A 20616-nucleotide genomic window follows, 5' to 3' on the forward strand; every position below is an offset into this window, starting at 1 on the left:
AGTTAGACATCCTTAAGAATTAAGTCTATCATAACACCTTATCGACTTCTTAAAACTCAAATCCTAAAGTCTCAAATCCTCTTTCAACCCATTTCCTTCAGAATCTCACCTTTCACCACCTTATTCTTTAAATTTTTCTAAGTACTTTCATATTAGACACTAATCATAAAGTTTAAATGATGAAGAATAATACTTAAACTAAAATTTACTATAAATAATAAATACATAAATAAAATTATTTTTTTACCATTAACCTTATGAAATCTCACAAAATAAATAGGTTATTTGGATAGAGCAACTTCTCCTACCCCAAAATCATATATTGCACGTCGAATAACTCATTCCAATTTGTAAAATACACCCGTTTCAAAAGTCGAGTGGCAAAACCACCACCAGAAGGCCATGGCGGTGCACCGCCCGCCTCCACAGTGGGGTGCGGTGGCACCACCCTGACCGCGTCGCACCACCGGTGTACCAAGTTTTGGTGGACCCTCACTGCATTTTTCTACAATTTTTGACCGACTTCAAAAAGTCATATCTCCCTCAATATAACTCCGATTTAGGTGATTCAAAAGCCAGATTGAAGTTTGATAAGTCTTGTTTTATATAAAAATAAGTAAAAAATATAATAAAAATTTTAATATAGTTAAATATAGGTTGATGTGACATCTATCTAAAAATTATTAATTTGAACAGCAGCTACTTCTAGAATGTTTAGAATTTTTCTAGAACACGAAATTTATTGAAATTTTATGAAAATAAAGTAGACATGATGAAAAACTAATATAAAAATAATTAAAATAATATACTAACTAAAAGTGTCAAAAAGGGGCATAGAACTACCCTAGGACCGTATTCTGTCGTCATTAGGGCGGCATTTAGTTAAGTACTAAACTAGACAATCGATGGATTTAGCTTGAACCACTTTCTATACAAATAGAAAAACTCAAAAATCATTAATACTATTAACACAACATCCCTTGCAAACCTAAGAGAAATTCCAAAACCCAGTTGCTCTTGGGAGCACATTAAAACTCTGTATCGGACCTGGACCGCACATCGAAAGTCTGATTGTCGTAAAACTATAAGGTTATGACCATCTTATTGGGCTTAACAATCAACGTGAGAATCGACCCCAAATAGTATCCAAAAATACACAACTTGAGCCTTGAGTGAAGTGTGTGAGAAATGTGAATATCTTTATGAACTAGAACTTAAGTGAATTGGGTCATTCGTTCATGGGCGAAATTGAAGACTACAAACCATCAGATTCTGACCAAACTTCACCCATGGATCAGGGAAATTTCCCTGCTTTTATCCATATACTTGTAGCCTTGATCGAGTGACAATGACCGTTAATCTGATACGGGTCTTCCACGGTCGATCCGCTAATCCGATCGCACTGAAATTGTAACCTAGCTTAGATCCATGGTCAGGGAACTTACCCTATATTATAGGTGAGTAATGGACCTTTGGATACAAACCAGGTATATCATGGCCTTGGGGCCATTTGCATTAGTTCCGGGCCTATATAATGCCCTTAAACCACCCTATTTCTATTTTATACGATTTTCTCCAAACCTTAGGAGAGAGAAGAGAGAAAAGAGTGGGAAAGGGTGAGGAGAGAAGGGAGAATCTGGGAGATCGTTGTAAGAATCCTCCCACACGACTCTACATGCTAGATCGCCATTTTCTTTCACTATCCAACCCTCTTTTGGCTATGATTTTGGTAAGAAATTCTAACCCTAATCTTGTTTTAGGAATTCAAATAGAGGAATCGACGAAATAGCTAACATATTTCATGATTTAGGTAGCCATTGTTCTGTAAACGAAAGCGTAGGATTCGAACCGAGTCCGAAATGAGTTTTCTGATGAAAGGTGCAGACTATAAATGTTTAGGTTATGGTTTTCAAGGCTTTCAATGTCAGCTAATAATTTATGTCTGACTTGATTGCTGCCATATGATCTTAGTTACAATGTATTCGATAATTTATACATGTGTGTGAACTATGTGAATATATGATGCATTCCATGTGTTTGTTGAAATGTTCAAATGAATATGAAATCATAATTTATGTTTGCCATGACTATTAACCTAGAAAACATGATTGTTGCATGTATGACAACTCCTTTGTGAAAGGATTTGCCATAATATATGCTATAACTAATTTAGTTCATATATGTGGTAATGTGTAGTCAGTGTTTAATAAAATGTCTGAATGAGAAATTGTCCAATGAATTATATTTATTAAGTGCGTGGAGATAGGATTCTCAACTACCTTATCTAGATGTATAATTTTCTTTATGTAGTCTTAATTTCAATTACGTGATTTATGTATAAAAGACATATGTATAATAACATGTTCTATGTGTTTGATAAAATGTTTGAATGAGATATTGTTTGATGAATTATATTTAATAAGGGTGTTGAGATAGAATTCTCAATTACCTTATCTATGTATAATTTCCTTCATGTAATCTTAATTTGAAGGCCGTAGAGTTATTATTGAAGCACACGTGAATGAAAAACTATTTGGGCTTTATCTAGTGATGGACTTCCTGTTGGACGCCAGGTGGGGTCCCATATTAGAGGGAAAGTCACTTGCGAGTGAGAGCACTGTTTGAGCCTTCTATGCCCACATACGAGATCCACTGTTAGAGCTTCTTCAGTTCACTATTCACGTGGGAAGGCAGGAGACCATTGTCAATGTAGACGTGATGGCCCGAATTATGGGAATTCAACATGGAGAGGTAGATGCTAGCGAGAAAAATCTCAAGAGTATGCATGAAAGAGATCGCCGCAAGCGATTTCTTTGTGGCTGACTGATCTAATGGAAGTAAGGAAATTACCTCCCAATGACCAAGATGACTCATGACTTCTACCTATTCCACTACATATTTACATATAATGTGTATCCTAGGTGGAGCAATCGCAGTAAATGCATGCGTTTGATGGTGGCCTTCCTATATAGAGCTAGGAAAGGAGACAAGTTGTGTCTGCCTACATACATCCTGCTTCAGATAGTCCAGACCACGTGCGCTGTTAGGGAAGATATTTCACTCCCATTTGGCCGACTCATATGCAAGCTTTCTCGTGAGTTCGGCTACAGAGTTGGCCTTGATGAGCTTACGCCGATCCACTTCATCAATGACATCACACTTAACAATATGGGATTACGCCACGACAATGCCAAGCCCGTCTTGATGAGTATGGTGATGAGATAGAGGAAGAAAGTGAAGAGGATGAGGGGAGTGAAGATGAAGAAGGTGAGGAATGAAGTGATGAGGAGGAAAGTAATGAGGAAGAGCAGGAGAAGAAGAAGAGGAGGCCCAAGACTCTTATGGGGGCTCTCCTCCTACTACACATGAGCGCCACTGTGATCAGGATGCTTTAGAAGCTCGCTTGGCTTAGATTGAGGAGGGCTAAGTCACCTTGAGACAGGAGGTCAGAGAGACCTAGGCCGAAGTAAAGCAAGAGCTTGAGGAGAATAAGGCCTATATGAAACAAAAGTTCAAGAAGATGTCCCGTACTTTAAAGACCCTCCTGTGTTGTATGCAAGACAAGGGTGCTCCTCCTCCATCACCAGAGTCAGACGATTAGTCATATGTTGTAGTCATCTTTCAGTTTTCTTTGTTTTCTTATTTTCTATATTATAGCCTTGATAAGCTTAGTAGTATGGTAGAGTTGTTGGTATGTTTTAGTGTTTAAGGCTTTATTTAGATTAGCTCACATGCATCTTCTGTCATGATCCATGTAAGACTACATCTCATGTATTCTGACGATTTTAGTTAAATGAAATGCATGAAGCTCCTTTCGTTATGGAATGTGTAGAATGCTTGAAAAATTGATTGTTGTTATGTTAAATCTTACACGTGTTACACCCTATGTTGTGTATAGGGAATGCCTCTGAAAATCACTCGAAATACAACACGTCTTGTACTTGGTAGATCATTTGACGGGGCACCTCCCTTGAGCGATAGCCACACGGACCCCAGCTTGGGCCCTAATAGTGACACTATGCCGGATTCACAGCCGACCACTGGCCCCACCAATAGGCCAACACCTTCTACACCACCGGTTCCAGAACAGAACCGTGCATCCTCGTCAACACCACACATGCATCAGGTGGCTCCTCCTCCTGATAGGTTGGAGCAGATGATGCTCCTTATACAGCAACAGCAGTAAATTTGGACCCCATTGCAAGGGCCCTTGCCTAGAACATGAACGTGGCCCCGCCTGCACCACCCATGCACCCTGCTGGAAACATGAATGACAGTGGCTTATTTGAGCAATTCCATCGCTTCCGACATCCAACTTTTGCAAGTACTCATAGACCTGAGGAGGCCGAGTACTAGCTTGACTGCATCTCTAAGATACTGAAGCCGCTGCACTGCACTGAGGTAGACTAGGTTAAGTTAGTTACGTACATGTTCGAGAAGGAGGCTAGTCTATGGTGGGACAGCATCCTACGGACAGTGGCTGTTGGGTATGTATGGACATGGGAAGCTTTTAAGAACCTCTTCTATGGGAAGTACTTCCCCCTCACATATTGTAATGAGAAGGAGGGAGAGTTTTTTCACCTCTGACATGGAGGGATGACCATTGCTGAATACGAGAATAAGTTTACGGAGCTGGCCAGATACGCTCCTTTGATCCTAGCGAATGAGCCGATGAAGATGCGGCATTTCTCAGATGGTCTGCGGCCCGATATCCGTACGAAGATGTGTTGCGCTAGCATTCCCAACTATGTTGAGCTAGTGAACATGTCTCTGTGAGCTGAGCAGGATGGGGACAGACTATCCCATACACGTGTACCCATGGGTCCTAGGCCTCGACCTAATTTGCTGAGCAAACCGTTCCTTAGCAAGAGGCCACGTGCAGATTCACCTCCCAAGCTTATGGCTCTATGGACACAGCCTAGGCGATCAAATATATGGTGCACCTACTGCAAGAGCTCGGGCCATACTGACACTTACTACTTTACTAGAATGAGGGCAACGGCTTTGCGCCTTCTCAAAAAATCAATCGTCAGATGCCACAAGCTATCTCAGCTCCACCTCTACGATCAGTACCACCTACACAGCCATCTTACCGGCTACCTGCACCTCGATTTAGGCCACCTCAATGACCTACGGCACCACAACCGAACCGTTCTTAGTAGGCGCAAGTACATGCGCTTATAGCTGAAGCGTCTGAGTCAGTAGCTACAGTGCCTTTAGCCTTCGAAGTCACTACCCACATCCAAGGTACACCCGTATTTCTGTTAATGGACATCGGGTCCACTGTTTCAATAATACCATGTGCAGCAGTTAAGCAACTAGTGGTGGAAACTACTCCTATAATTGGGGTAAGACTCCTTACCGCCACAGGGACCTTCTCAGATACTACCAAAATTTGTAAGGGTCGCTCGATAGACTTAGGAAGCAGAACAGTAGTCGTGACCTGATTGTCACCCCACTGTGTCATTACGATGTCATCCTCAGTATGGATTGGCCCACCGAGATGAAAGCAAAAATCTATTGCGATACTAGAGTGGTGACAGCCCATGGACCTGGGGGCACGACCTTTACTTTCCCAGTTCAGGTCAGTTGGTACTACCGCATTAATTGTTATGCTACCTTACTAGAGAATGTTGATGGTCTGACACTTGAGAACACGCCTGTAGTCTGAGATTTCACAGACGTGTTCAGGACGATACCTAGACTACCTCTGCGGCGTAAGATCGACTTTACTATCGACCTTGTGCCTGGTGCGACACCCATTTCGCTACCGACATATCGCATGCCCTTATGTGAAATGGAGAAATTGAGGAGACAGATTGACGGTCTGTTGGAATCAGGCTTCATATGACTGAGTGTATCTCTTTGGGTAGCACCCGTGTTGTTTGTAAAGAAGGATGGATCGCTGTGATTGTGTATTGATTATCGCAGGTTGAACCAAGTGACAGTGAAAAACAAGTATCATTTGCCCAGGATAGATCATCTGTTCGACCAGTTGAAAGGGGCACAGTATTTTTCAAAGATCGACTTACAGTCAAGGTATCACCAGTTGCATGTCAGGGATGAGGACGTGTAGAAAACAGCGTTCAAAACTAGCTTTGGGCACTACGAGTTCCTTGTGATGTCGCTTGGACTCACAAATGCACCGGCCGTGTTCATAGACTTTAGGAACCTGGTGTTTTGGCTGTATCTGTACTGATTCGTCATTGTCTTTGTAGATGACATCCTGATATACTCCAAGAGTCGGAAAGATCATGGGGAGCACCTGCGAGTAGTCTTTGATACTCTCAGGAAGAACCAGTTGTTTGCTTAGTTTAAGAAGTGTGACTTCTGAAAAGAAGAGGTCAAGTTTCTGGGACATGTGGTGTCCAAGGAAGGAATAACTATAGACCTTGCTAAGATGACCACAGTTCAAGACTGCGAGCAGCCCAGTTTAGTTACTGAAGTGAGGAGTTTCCTTGACCTGACAGGTTACCATCGTCGATTCATTAGGGACTTTTCCAAGATAGCCAGACTGTTGTCTTAGCTCACTCGGAAGGATCTCAAGTTTGCCTGAAATGAGAAGGCAGAAGAAGCCTTTCAGGAACTGAAGGATAAGTTGACGTCCACACCCATACTAGTATTACCAGAGCAGGGGGTCAGATATACCATTTACACCAATGCCTCTCGTGTTGGTTTGGATTGTGTTCTTATGCAGAAGGATAGGGTAATTGCCTATGCATCGTGACAGTTGAGGAAACACGAAGAGAACTACCCTACGCACGACTTGGAATTGATAGCTGTCATCTTTGCATTAAATCTCTAGAGACATTACCACTATGGAGAGGAGTTTGAGCTCTATTGCGACCACAAGAGCCTCAGGTATATATTCACGCAGAGAGACCTGCGAGGCAACGACGATGGATGGAAACCTTGAAGGACTTCAAGTTTAAGGTCCCTACCATCCTGGCAAGGCCAACCTTATGGTAGACCCATTAAGCAGCAAGAAAATGATAGCATTTGCAGCTCCGTTGATGATAGAGAATGGAATATGGTAGAATTTATGCGAGATTTTGAGCAAAAACTTACGGTAGAGGAGCCGTTCGAGAGTGTCTCCCATATTCGGATACGGCCACTTATCGATGACCAAATCGTTGTAGCTCAGAGGGAAGATGAATGGTTGGTGGAAATGAGAAAGCGGGCTAGTGACGATGAAGACTCTAAATGAAAGTTGGGTCGGATGGGGGTTTACATTATCGTAGCCACCTATGCATCCCAGACCTTCATGACTTAAGAAAGGAAGTTCTTGGAGCTGCTCACAACTCGAAATGGCGATGCATCCTCGTAGTACGATGATGTATCGAGATATGAAACGTTCGTATTAGTGGGACAACATGAAGGCCCACATAGCAAACTATGTATCCCGTTGTCTCACATGCCAGTAGGTTAAGGCTGAGCATCGCTGACCTCCTGATTTACTTGAGCCCATGCCTATAGCTGAATGGAAATGGGATTTCATCTCTATGGATTTTATTTCAAGGCTACCGAAGATGATAAAGGGACACGACTCTATTTGGGTGATTGTGGACCGATTGACGAAGTCGGCTCATTTTCTCCCTATTAAAGTATCGAACTCCGCAGATGATTTGGCCAGGCTGTACATCAAGGAGATAGTACGTCTGCATGGAGTGCCTATGGAGATCGTGTCTGATCGAGATACGCGATTCACATCTATCTTCTGGACTCGAATCCAGGAAGCAATGGAGTGAAACTGAAATTTAGTACCACGTTTCACCTACAGACAGATGGGCAGACGAAACGAGTAAATCAGGTGTTAGAAGATATGTTGCAGGCATGTGTGCTTGATTTCAAGGACAGTTGGGATGACTGTCTTCCTTATGCTAAGTTCGCTTATAATAATAGCTTTCAAGCGAGCATTGGCATGGCTCCCTACGAAGCACTGTATGGGTGTCCATGTCGAGCACCGCATTGCTGGACAGGTGTTGGTGAGAAGAGTTTGATTGGCGCAGATTTGGTACAGGTGATCGAAGAGAAGATTGACATTATCAGGCGTTGACTTCTTACAGCACAGAGCAGACAGAAGAGTTACGCCGATACCAAACGGAGACAGCTAGAGTTTGAAGTTGGGGACCATGTGTTTCATAAGGCTTCCCCCATGAAGGGAGTCCTTTGATTCAGAAAGAAGGGGAAACTCACGCCACGATTTATTGGTCCATTCTAGATTCAAGATCGAGTGGGTGTGGTAACATACCGCCTCGCTTTGCCCACACCACTCGCTAGCGTGCACAACGTATTTCACATATCGATGCTAAAGAAATACGTTCCTAATCCTTCCCACATTATCAAATGGGAGCAGGTACAGTTGAGTGAAGATGCTACTTATATACTGCAACCGACGCGTATCCTAAACAGGAAGGAACACGTGCTGCGCAATAAAGTTATCCTGCTTGTGAAGGTACTGTGGACACACCACACTGAAGAAAGGCCTACTTTGGAAACAGAAGTCGAGGTCCGTAAGAACTACCATCAGATTCTTGAGGAGTACGAAAAGGTACAAATTTTGAAGACAAAATTTTTCTTTAAGGGGGGGTAGATTATAACGTCTCGAAAAAATTCGTACAAAGACCCGAGTATCACCTCAGGCAGAAATCACTAAGGATCGAGTTTTGTATAAAATTAGACAAAGTAAATTAAGTACTAAACTAAATAAATCAGAAAATTAGCTCGAACCACTTTCTATACGAACCGCAAGACCCAAAACCATTAGAATCGCTAACCCAACATTACCTAGAAACCTAAGATCAGTCTCAAAAACTAGTTGCTCTCGGGAGAACATTAAAACTCCGTATCGGACCTGAACCGCGTGTCAAAAGTTTGATGACCGCGAAACTATAAGGTTATGACCACCTTACTGGGCTTGACAACCATCACGGGAATCGAGTCCAAATAGTATCCAGAAACACACAACTTGAGCCTGGAACAAAGTGTGTGAGAAACGCGAATACCTTTAGAAAATGAACTCAAACTTAAGTGAATTGGGCAGCTCGCTTGCAGGCTAAATTTAAGGTTTCAGACCGTCAGATTCTGACCCAACTACACCCTTGGATCAAAAAAATTTCCCTGCACCCAATGGTATACTTATACCCCTGATCGAGTGACGATGACCGTTGAACTGAAACGGGTCCCCCACGATCGATCCACTAATCCGATCGGATCGAAATCTTATCATCGTATAGATCCATTATCAGGAAACTTTTTTCAAACCGTATGTGAGCAATGGACCTCCAGATGAGCTCCGTTGGCCCGAAACAGACGCCTTTTGGCTATAACCTAAGTATACCATGGCCCTGGGGCCATTAACATCACTTTTGGACCTATATAATGCCCTAAACCCACCCCTCTCTCATTCCATACGAATTTTCTCTAACCGTAGGAGAGAGAAGAGAGAAAAGAGGAGAAAAGAGTGAGGAGAAGAGTGAGAGATTAAGAGAACGTTGTTGGGATTCACTCTCACCACTCCACATACCGAATCATCTCTCCCGTGTCGCTACACCGTCGAATCCAACTTCGTTTTTGGGTAAGAAATCCTAACCCTAATTTATTTTAGGAATCCAAATAGAGAAATCAGTGAAATAGTTAACCTATTTCAATGTTTAGGTAGCCGTTGTGCCGTAGACAAAGATGTGGTGTACGAACCGAGTTCGTAACGAGCGTACCGACGAAAGGTGCGGACTATAAATGTTTAGGTTATGGTTTTCAAGACTTTCAATGTCAGCAATGATTTATGTCTGACTTGATTGTTGTCATATGATCTTAGTTACGATGTGTTCAATAAATTATACATGTGTGTAAACTATGTGAATATATAACGCATTCTATGTGTTTGTTGAAATGATTGAATGAAATTGAATTTATGATTTGTGCTTGCCATGACTATTAACCTATAATACTTGTTCGTTGTATGTATGACAACTCCTTTATGAAGGATTTGCCTTAATATATGCTATAAGTAATTTATGTCATGTATGTAGTAATGTGTAGTTTAAGTGTTTGATAAAATGTCTGAATGAGAAATTATTTGCTGAATTGCTTTTAATGAGGGTGTTGAGATAGGATTCTCAACTACCGTATCCATATCTATAATTCCCTTCATGTAATATAAGTTGCTACTATGTGATTTATGGATGAAATGCATGTGTATAATAACGCTTTCAACATGTTTGATAAAATGCTCAAATGAGATTTATTTTTGAATTGTTTGTTAAATGTTGTTATGTTTAACATATATAACTACCTATTTCATTTGAGTATGATTGGGACTACTACGTAGTCTAGGCAATCAGTAACGGTTCCCGATTGAGTGGTCGAACTAGTTTCGCCACATTGGATACGTTCGATGAATCGGAGCCGTACGGTGATTGTTGACAGTGGTTAGGCCACGTGGAGTACTTACGCGCTCCATGTCGATTAATTCAGTGTGCACTCGTACCAATCAAACTTGTCAGATAACCCGATTGGCTTATTGTGTGTTTACCATGTATAGACGCTACTGCTTGAATCTAAGGTACCACTTACCAATGAAAAATATGTTTCAACCATGGTACCACGATCCTCTAAGACTCATGAGCTGGCCATGGTGGTATGGGACACCGTGGTCGAGCTGTCGGCCTACGCTGGGGTGGGGAGCCTCCCCGTAGTGACCAGTGAGCAACCCAAACTTGTGAGGCAAGTATGGTGGTATGAGACACCGTGTTCGAACTGTCGGCCTACCCCGGCGCAGCCTGGCTATGGTCCCATCGTGGGTTGGGATGTATCGTCTGATCCGGACCCCCTTCAAAAATAGCACTCCAGTTGGTAGGGCGTTGGTGGAGTGACCTCGAGTATAATCAATTGAACTTGCCTATCTATTGCTATTAAATCAAGGGATGATGTTGCCCAATAACTTATCTATCGTATGTGATTAACTAAGATTGACGACCCTAGATGGATCATTGTTTGTGTAAGTGACATAAAGGGAGGTACCTTAGCTTCCTTAATCTACTGTATGAATATGCCTAATAAATTACTTGGCTAACACGATCATGCACCGCATTGCATGTGCTTTGGCGAGGAAGCGCACGTTTAGGGAGTTTGTCATGCGCGATTGTGAGATGATGTCACTGAGGGAGTGCAGGCGAGGGCATGCATCATTATAACATATCATTCCTGCATTAACAAGAGTACTTAGGACATGATTGTTGTACTGCTTTATCATTACTACTTGACTGAATAGATTACATGGTAACCTTTGCCTTATAGTACCACTGAGTTGATCACTCACTCTCACTCTGGGACGGTGTTTTAAAACACTAACCAGACTTTGTTTTAGCTGCAGATGATGGCAAGGTTTACAAAGCGGAGCCTGACTTCAACGATGATGAGGAGGAGTTCTCCTATATGCAGTTATCATATGTAGACCATGTACTAATCGACGGGATTACAGGGATACGAATTAGTTGGACATTACACTTTGTTATTTTGTATATTTTGGAACAAACATGTATATATTCAGCCTGGTGACATGATCATACTCTGGGGGTTTATAACCACTATATACTTTATATATCTATCACAGTCTTCCGTTTGCTTAATTTAATCATCTCTGGAGTATGATATGTTGATTTAGTATAATCTCATTCATGTTTAATGCACTAATACGAACAACATTTAATCATCATTATTTATGTTGCAAAAGTGATGCGATAGATCTCGGGAGTTGAGCTTTGCTCGACCCTCGATTTTCGGGGCGTTACACTTAGCTTCTCGAATCTGCTATATGAATAAGCCTAATCAATTACTTGGCTAACACAACCATGCACCGCATTGCATGTGCTTTGGCGAGGAAGCGCATGTTTAGGGAGTTTGTTATACGCGATCGTGAGATGAAGTCGCTGAGAGAGTGTAGGCGAGAGCATGCATCATTATCGCATATCATCCTTACATTAATAAGAGTAGTTAGAGATGTTTATTGTATTGCTTTATCATTACTGCTTGATTGAATTGATAACATGTTAACATTTGCCTTATAGTACCACTGAGTTGGTCACTCATTCACACCCTGGGACGGTGTTTTAAAACACCACCCAGACTCTAGTTTAGATGCAGGTGATGGCGAAGTCTATACAACGGAGTTGAACTTCGTAGGCGAGGAGGAAGGATTCTCCTACGTTCAGCTCTCAGACGGGTCTATGTAGACCCCGTGCTGATTCGACGGGATTACAGGGACTTATGGATTAGTTGGACATTTACACTTTCATATTTTCTAAAATTTGAAACTATACATGTATATATTCAGCCTGGTAACATACTCATACTCTGGAGGTTGTGAAACACTTATATACTTTATATATCTATCTCAGTCTTACGCTTGCCTAATTGCATTAACTCTGGAGTATGATATGCGGATTTAGTATAATCTCACTCATGTTTAAATGCACTAATATGGACAACATTTAATCATCATTATCTATGTTGCATAAGTGATGCGTTGGATCTCGGGAGTTGAGCTTTACTCAACCTTTGAAATTCTGGGCGTTACATCCCCAGCATCTAGAGCTGACTAGGTTGACCAGTGTCGGAGAGCGCAGTACAAGAAATTCGAAGGGAATCACGCCCCGAATCTAGAAGAAAATGATTCGGCCTAATATCGGCCGAAGATCACTCCGACATATTTGGGCTCGGCCGAATGTCACTCCAGCAAATCTAAGATAGGAATCCTATTAAAACATGGACTCTCCAGCGTAACACATTAAGAGACGAGGGTTCAAAACCTCCTCCCAAACTCTATATATACAACTACTCTAAACCAGAGAAAAAAAGGAGAAGAGGTGCGATCTAAGCCTTAATCCACACATTAATTTGAAATCATCTACAAGCCTAACTAAGGCATTAGAGGCTCCACAGTCGGCCACCAACACCTCCCACTATTCATCTCTTCTCTATCTTTTGTAGATCTATTAGAGAGCACAGTTCTACACTAATCTTTATTTGTTGGCTGAATTCGTGACAACATTTTATATATCCACGTTGTACATTAGTTTTCCAGATTAATTTAAGGCATTTACCCAAAGATAAAGTAGATCCAAATCTTCCATGCACCATGCCATGGGAAATGGTGGTGGTGGACTATAAAAGTTTATTACGTGCCACGGAAGTTTTGGATCAATCTATTATTTCCTTTCTCCCTTCAATCCAGTTTGTGTGACCTTATAAATAGGTTGGATGGAAAATAAACATTACAGTGGTCCACTTAGAATCGGATCCACCTCATTTTTAATCTCATGCCCTAAAATGATCTAGAAAAAAATAGATGTTCATTGTAGATATAGATTACATTCATTAAGGTGGGCCCCATAGTAAGGGCGCACCATCCTTAGTGAGGCCGAGGCCTCACCTAATCCACTCCCCAAAAATAAGTGGACGGGGATTGCCTGCGTTAAGCTCTGGTAAGAAGTTCTTAGACGCGGATTAGCTACAGACTCGTTGAGTAGCAATACTCTACTTAATGATGTCATCGAGTTATGTGGGCTTAATATGATGCATGTGTTGTATTTCTACTGTCCATCCATTTGAAGAGATCATTTTATAGCATAAGATAAAGAATGAGTTAGATGCAAAGCTCTGAGTAGACCCACCTTAGAGAACAGTAGGATAGTGATGTTGAAAAGGCGAGCTTAAAAAGTCTTAAAGGGGGGGTGAATAGGATTATGCCAAATAATCGAATAAAATGCTGAATAAGTAAATAAATCAGAGATCTCAATCACACTAGTATTGAAACGTTAATTAAAACTAATTCGTATGACAATCTTCACCCAAACAAGATTAGGCAGGACAACCATATTTCATGAATTTGATAAGAATCAAAATTTTAAACTAAGCAAGAGTAAATAAAGCTATCTATTACAAATATTCACCACTTTTGCATAAAAAATTTATAACCATTCACCACAAAAGTAATAAAAGATTCACCACAACACCAAGAATTATAGTAGTTTGGTGTGTCAACAACTGTTCTCAAATAGCGACACCTACTCCACTCCCAAGATTACTAACCACATAATCTCAACTTTCGCTATGAATAAGGTTTTCATAGGGTCACCTTAAAACCTGATACAGTTGTGATTTTATCGGGGTATCACAAACAAAGAAACCCTTCACTGAGATTTTCTGGCTTATTTCAGAAAAACCAACACTGAGATTTTCTTACTTATTTCAAAAAAATCAATACTGAGATTTTCTGGATATCTCAGAAAAAATCAAATACAAAGTGAAAAAGAATACTTATCTTCTCCATAGTAAAAGTTGTAGCCGTAGAACGCTTTTCTTGAATGACGATTATTAAATGTTCAATCCGATAGAAAAGGTCCAAGGTTCTATTGATTATAATTAAGTTTAAACCAAAGGCTACTTGTATTAATTCCTTTAAATCTCAATAAGAAGAGTAATCACTCTTTTAGAATTAGAATGGCAGAGTTTCGAGATTAAGGAATTAAACAAAAAGCTATAAATAAATTATATATATCACTTAATAGCTTGACAATAAGTGAGGCTTCTTTCTCTCTTGAATAAGAACTTTCATAGGCTTGAATTGTATTTTTGGATTGAGAAAGAATCTCAATTTATAGGCAAAAAGTTTGTTCCTTCGACTGGCCTAAGTAGCGGATTCAGTTCAAACAAATTTTTAAATTCGAGCGAGATAAGATCTAACAGATCTTCAATTGGTTGAAGGTCCTAATCGACTGGTCGAAGAAGCTAAATCCGAACTGATTTTTTGTTACTGGAATTCGAGTCGAGGAACCTTCGACTGGTCGAAGGTGCAATAGAATTTCTGTTACACTCCGGCTGATACTTGGACTAGTCGAGAAATTCTTAGACGGGCCGAAGCAAAACTCAGGCTAGTCAAAACTCAACCAATAATAAGTATAAAAATCCAATTTTAAATATGTGTTGAAAGTATCTATACTTAAGGTATTTCTAGGATTTATAATACCTGTATAGACTGAATTTCATAGGATTATAAACTTAAACTTTTCAAATGAGTTTGATCTTCTATTAGAACTTTTAATAGATCGAGCTTGGTCTTCAACTTAAGCTTGAGCTTGAACTTAAGGATCACTTGCTAAGTTATTTTGATATGATAAAATTTGACAAACTAGGTGTAAAATGTGCTTTAAAAATTATAACACTTACATAGGTTCACTATTGAAACCTTCGTAGGGGCCACATAAGTTTTCAATCAAGCTGATATTTGTGTCTTCTTCCTTATAAACAAGTTGGATCTCAAATAAATATCACGGGGAGTTTAGGAAAGTTTCAACGGTGGACATAACTCTCCCTACTATTTTCCGTGGTGTGTCCACTCTAACTTTGGACGTGCCTAATTCTTTAGCTTATGTCATAAAATGATCTCCCCAAATAGATGGACAGTGTAGATACAATGTGGTAGGGCCCACATAATTTAGTAGTGAGTTTCCCTCTCAACCCGTGAGTAGCTAATCCGCGTACGAAGTTCCTGCAGTCGGTAGTTATGGGACGCGGATTAGATACTCACATGTTGAGCAGTGAGACTGGCTAATAAAATGATGTCACCAAGTTTTGTTAGCCCCCATTATTATATATGTGTTGTATCTATACCATCCATTTATTTTGAGAGATTATCTTCGGGCATGAGGTATTAAGTAAAGAATAATGTAGATCCAAACCCGGAGTGGACTCACCACAGAAAACATTGGAAGAGAGTGACGCCCACGGTTGAAACCTTCTGGGCCTCATGCCCGATTAGAAGGGATTATCTTAGGGCGTGTTTGGGCAGTGGGATTAGAAGGGATTAGGTGGGATGGGATTCATCTCGTCCTTCCCGCTCCATGTTTGGGAAGCTTGGAATTAGATTAGATGGAATTGCATTGGGTCCTGTGCTAATTTCACTCAATGTTAGCAAGTTGTGTAGGTTCCACCATGAGGTGTGGACTATATCCACACCGTCCACCCATTTTTCGAGATTATTTTAGAGCATTGGCCAAAAAATCAGGTAAATCTAAAGCTCAAGTGGACCCCACCATAGAAAGCAAAGGGGATTGAATACTTACCATTGAAAACTTCTTTCGGGCCACATAAGTTTTGGATCTACCTCTTTTTTAAGCCTATCCCATAAAATGAGGTTATAAAATAAATGAACGGTTTAGATGTAACACATGTGTGTTATTCTCAGTAATTTCAAATGATGTTGGGTATATCCATTCAATGTACCACCATACTACCAACAAACCATGGCATTAATCTTATCCCATGGCAACAGCGACAATTCCTGCCATGGGTAATAATTATGTTTTTTGAATCTCATCCTGCCTAATCCCTTCTAATCCCACCGCCCAAACACGCCCTTAATGTCCACCGTCATGGATTTCTGAAATTCAAGATGTTCATAAGTAACAAAGATATTTAAATAAATTTAAAAAGAAAAAGAGAGAGAGAGAGAGAGAGAGAGAGAGGAGGAAAACATAAATATTTATAAAACTTTTGCGGGCATTATAAGTTCTGGGCCGGTAGAACTTAGTGACGTCACTTTATGAATTTCAAACAAACTACACGGTGGGCCCCACCTAGCTTATTTAGTGGTATCATCAATTCTCCATGAATTCTCCATCATACACGCTCATGCATGCATGTCAATCAAGCCTCTAGGACATGCTATTGATGAAGCATGATCTGAAAACTACACGTAATATAATCCTAACTTTCCAACTGACGTGCATCAGACGGAAAACTATAAATAAACTTTTGTACGGTCCAAATTCAATGATCGAACTCAAGACATTTAAGAGCGTTTTGTCCCCATGAGATTTGACCCATGTTCCATCCAACTGGTTTCCATTGATTTTGGGTCATTTGTTTGGACGGTTCAAAGTGCGGTGGACAGGTCACCTCGATTTAAGTAAAGTGGTGGTGGTGACTCATCGTCCTCAAGTGGCACTCATGTGCAGATATCTAAACTATCCATATAAAGTGGTGGTGGTGACTCATCGTCCTCATGTGGCACTCATGTGCAGATATCTAAACTATCCATATTTTGAATAATCTGGGGGCTGTTAGCATGTGATGAAACGAATCACCTTAACTTAATAAAAGTGGTGAACTATCACTGTAGCAGTTTAATAAAGGGCGGAACACGGAAGCGGATTGGCTGGTGTACAACACACCACCGACCTGGCTGGTGTATTGACGTCACCAAATTCTGTGGGTCCCACCATTAGGTATGTGTTATATCCAAGCCGTCCGTCCATTTGATGAGCTCGATGTAAGGATTGAGCTGACAAATAAGACAGATGTAAAGATCAAGTGGATCACACGGTAAAAAGCAGGGGGGGATTGAACGTCTACCATTGAAACCGTTTTCAGGGTCACAGAAGTTGCAGATATCCAATCTTCCAATCTCTTCATCCAGGTCTGTGTGACCTTACAAACAGATTGAAAGATTGGATGGGAAATAAACGTTATGATGGGCTCCACATATGTTTTAACGGTGAGAATCATTGTCCCACTTATATTTGTGGTGTGGTCCACTTGAGGTATTAAGACGACTCATTTTTAAACTCATGCTTTAAAATAATCTCACCAAATGTATGAACGGTGTGGATATAACAAATACATCATTTTGGCCCATGTAACTTTGATCTCCTTTGAACCGTTCGTACAGCCTGGAGTCGAGCGTCAGCGGTTCTCTTCACACGACACGTGTGATACATCAGCCAATCCGCTTCCTACACGGAACACTAATCATTAAATCTTCCAAGTATCTAATGTTAGTTCACCACCATTTAAACAATGGCGTTGAAACTCATCCCCAAAAGCGACACCATTTGTACAGCAATCAACACCATTCAAATTATGGATACCACTCTAGTTGGGTGATATATTTAAAATTACACTGATCAATCAATCCTAACCATCCAATTGATGGCTGACAAATGGATGGATAAAAGTGAAATAGCGTGTTCTCCCAAATTTTTTTAAAGAGTCACCACCACTTTTTAATGGTTTAAAACTAACATTGGAGTATTCAGTGGATCGGAATGTCCTGCTTTCGCACGTCGGCATCCCTGCATTCTCGTGCAAAGTTGTTTTTATATGATACACATCCGCAGAGAAATTGTCTACGTGGCATACATTAAAGTAGTTGTACCCACTATTCAATGACCCACATCCTTAAAATCAGAATAATTATTGATCTGTACCCGTGATTAGTGGACATTTCTTCCATAAATTAGTACCATTCACTACAATCAAATGCTAATCTCTCCTTAGATTTCCATCAATCATACTCTGCCAGAGTATGAAATGTTATTATCGATCCAGAAACGTGGAAGTGGACGTAGGATTGAAACGAAGTCACTTCGCAGCCGACGCGGCGCGGATTGGATACTGAAAGGTTAAGTGACGTCACCAAGTTCTGTTGGCCCCATCATGATGTATGTTTTGTATCCATGCCGTCCATCCATCTGTAGAGATCATTTTAGGCTAAGATCCAAAAAATGGGTCACATCAAAAGTTCCAGTAGACCCCACCACAGAAAACAGTAGGTAGAGTGACACCACCATCAAAAACTTCTAAAGGCTAGAAAAGTTTTCGATCAAGCTGATATTTGTGTTTCCCCTTCTTTACTGTCTTTGTTAACTTTTGGATGGGTTGGATTTCGAAAATACTATCATGGTGAGCCTTAGAAAAGTTTCAACAGTGCGCATCAATCTTCCCGCCGTTTTCTGTGGTGAGATCCACTAAAGCTTTGGATATGCCTCGTTTTACGACATCGGACCAGAACTGGGTGACGTCACTTCGATAGCCAGTCTCGCTACTTAACCTGCTAGGATCCAATCCGCGTCCCAGCCGACGCTTGTTTTTGCAAGATTAGGTGGTTCTGATTGGTGAACCTAGGATTTCCTTTTCATAGAAAACGGATCAGATACTGCCCTAAGTATCTTATGCTTACGGTGCTGCACACTTTTTATCCTTAATTTCTAAGGAAGTATTAAATCTGATCCGTAAATAAGCTCGGCACTCTTATCAAATTGGCGCCATTTAAAAATTACTTCAATCAATTCATGAGATAAGATAAACCTGTATGTCGAGTCCTATCTTCGGCTAATTATTGAATCTAGCAGTTTGCCTGGATAATGCTTTAATCGTACTGAATTTTATATTAGGTAACGATCTTGATGATCATATCTTTTGTACTGCTCAGATTTTCTGCCGAATAATATATGGTAGGAAAAGATGTGCAGTATGATTGTCTTATGGTACCTTGGGTAGTACATAAGCGATTTTCCTTTCTTATGGCCGTTTCTTTATGATCTGATAAACGTCCTCATGGAATACTAGATATGATCGGACTAGGATTCAATAGTGACCCCTCTACTACAATCCAAATGCCATGCGAAGGATATTACATGAAATAGTGGTGATTGAATGCCTACCATTAAAAACATTTTAGGGCCACAAAAGTTTTGGAGCAAGCTGTTATTTATGTTTTCCCTTCATTCAGATATATGTGACCTTAACAATGGCTTGGATGGCAAAAAAAAAAAAACAATACAGGGCGTTCAATCACCACTGTTCCTATAATTATTGTGCCCACTATTCAATGGTCCACATCGATAATTATTGATTTGGACATGTGATTAGTGGACATTTCTTCCTTGAATTTGTACCATTGACTACTATCAAATGCTAATCTCCCTTTAGATTTCCATCAATCAACTACTTATAACTATCACATCAGTTTAAATTTATATTTGTGACTCGTGGTAGGGCTCGCAATTTGGACGGTTTAGCTTTGAGATACACCTGTTACCTTTATACAATATTTTTGCATGTGTATGGAGCATCATACTCTGCTAGAGTATGAAATATTATTATCGATCCAGAAACATGGAAGGGGATGTAGGATTGAAACGATGTCACTTCGCAGCCGACGGCGCGGATTGGCTACTGACAGGTTGAGCAGGGAGACTGGTACTGAAGTAACGTCACCAAGTTTTGTGGGCCCCACCGTGATGTATGTTTTGTATCCACGCCGTCCATTCATCTGTAAAGATCATTTTAAGGTAAGATTCAGATAGTGACACCAATATCCATAGCTCAACTAGCAGACTGAGTGAAGATACCTCGTTTCAACACTTGAGGTCTTGCTATCGATCCCTAGTGGGGGGTGGCTAACATGGAGTGTGTGTACTGACATGGGTGCGTACTAACATGCTGACCCGAAAAAAAAAAAAAAAAAAAGATCCGGAGAGTGATTCAATGCAAAAGCTTCGATCCCTAGCGGTGGTAGCTAACAGAGTGTGTGTACTGTCATGGGTGTGTACTAACAAGGTAACTCAAATTTTTTTTTAAAAAAAAAAAAAAAAAAAAAGAGTCAATGCAAAAGCTCCAAGGGACGCCACCACAGAAAACAGTGGGTAGAGTGACACCACCGTCAAAAACTTTCAAAGCCTGCAAGAGTTTTCTATCGAGCTGATATTTGCGTTTTCCCCTCTTTAATGTCTTTGTTAACTTTTAAACAGATTGGATTTGTAAAAAACATCT

Source organism: Magnolia sinica, chromosome 6 (assembly GCF_029962835.1).
Source record: "Magnolia sinica isolate HGM2019 chromosome 6, MsV1, whole genome shotgun sequence".
In the NCBI taxonomy this organism is placed as follows: domain Eukaryota; kingdom Viridiplantae; phylum Streptophyta; class Magnoliopsida; order Magnoliales; family Magnoliaceae; genus Magnolia; species Magnolia sinica.